This window comes from Sprattus sprattus, assembly GCF_963457725.1.
Source record: "Sprattus sprattus genome assembly, chromosome: 13".
NCBI classification, from domain to species: Eukaryota; Metazoa; Chordata; class Actinopteri; order Clupeiformes; family Clupeidae; genus Sprattus; species Sprattus sprattus.
The window spans coordinates 32,776,281-32,778,278 of record NC_137911.1 but is presented as its reverse complement, the minus strand read 5'-3'; positions in this window follow the sequence as shown (position 1 = coordinate 32,778,278).

The window sequence follows — 1,998 nt, the reverse complement described above, 5'->3', positions numbered from 1 at the left end:
TAAGACTAATTCCACTCATTTCAAGCCATGTAGCTACCTCAAAATAAGCCTGATGTCACTCAAAGCTAGTGAACTTCTGAGGCATTAGTACTTGAAATAAGAAACAATTCAGGCTTCTACATAAGACCACACAGACTTTTCAGAAAACTTCTTTTTGACTTTATATAAGAATTATCATTCATCATCATCATTATCATTGTTTATTCAGGGAGAATTGACTGAGCACAGGCCTCTTTTGAAGCAATGCCCTCCTGACTGAGGCTACAGGATACAGAAGAACAATAAATAAACAAACCATAACAAAACAAAACAAAACATTGACATTTTCAAATCAATTTCTTATTACCTTCCATTTCCCTAAAAAAAAATGTTTTTCCTTCTGTTTTGATCAGACACCTCTGTACACCTGAGGCAGAACCAGACACACACACACACACACACACACACACACACACACACACACACACACACACACACACACACACACACACACACACACACACTTATCTGTTTTGATCAGACACCTGTGTACACCTGAGGCAGAACCAGACACACACACACACACACACACACACACACACACACACACACACACACACACACACACACACACACACACACACACAGACACTTATCTGTTTTGCTCAGACACCTCTGTACACCTGAGGCAGAACCAGACACACACACACACACACACACACACACACACACACACACACACACACACACACACACTTATCTGTTTTGCTCAGACACCTCTGTACACCTGAGGCAGAACCAGACACACACACACACACACACACACACACACACACACACACACACACACACACACACACACACACACACACACTTATCTGTTTTGCTCAGACACCTCTGTACACCTGAGGCAGAACCAGACACACACACACACACACACACACACACACACACACTCACACACACACACACACACACAGAGACACACACACACACACACACACACACACACACACACACACACACACACACTTATCTGTTTTGCTCAGACACCTCTGTACACCTGAGGCAGAACCAGACACACACACACACACACACACACACACACACACACACACACACACACACACACACACACGTATCTGTTTTGCTCAGACACCTCTGTACACCTGAGGCAGAACCAGGCCTCGACCAGAAGACTAGCAAATAACCCTAACCCTAGAGATGAGGATGTACTTCAGGTCATGACCCTTCATTGTGTGTGTGTGTGTGTGCCAATGGGAGTGTGTGTGTGTGTGTGTGTGCCATAACCCACAAATAAAGCCGTGAACAATTCATGTCCATGTTTGGTGTTTTTGTATTTGTGAATAAATAAAGCTGACCTCCTAAGAGGGGGGGAGTGGTGGGTTTAAATGCAGTGTGAACTGTGAGTCTTTATGCTGAGATCCATCATTCCCTCTTAAATTTCAACAGAGACTTCATCTCAAATTCATTATCAAGGTTAACACATGTGCATAGTTGTGACTGTTGACGTAGCCACGTGCTGGCCACCATTAGTCAGAGAATGGCCACCCTGCCGACCGAATTATAGGCTATATATATTTTTAATAGGCCTAATCGAATTTATTATAGCCTATTAACGAAGTTCGGAGTCAAAGCTATAGGCTACTGAAAAGGCAGGCTGTCGCCTAAAACTGTGTTGGCTAAACACTCATTAAAAACTGATGCTAATTATCTTGGAAAATTCTCTAACTGTAGTCAAGTTGTCATTGCTTGTATCAAACTATTGTGAATTTGTCGTAACATTAAAACAGGAGACAACTTACTCCTTGTAGAAGACTGATGCTCAGAGCTCCAGTGGTTTCCTCAGGTGAACGAAATGTTCAGAAAATCAGTCGCGTGCAATGCCAGGATTAATTGGTTGCTGGATTAAATCTTACCCAGATACAAAAGATAAGCTTTTTCTGATTGGCTATTGTGTAGCCCATTTCTTTTTTTGATTGGATGATAAGTGGCACC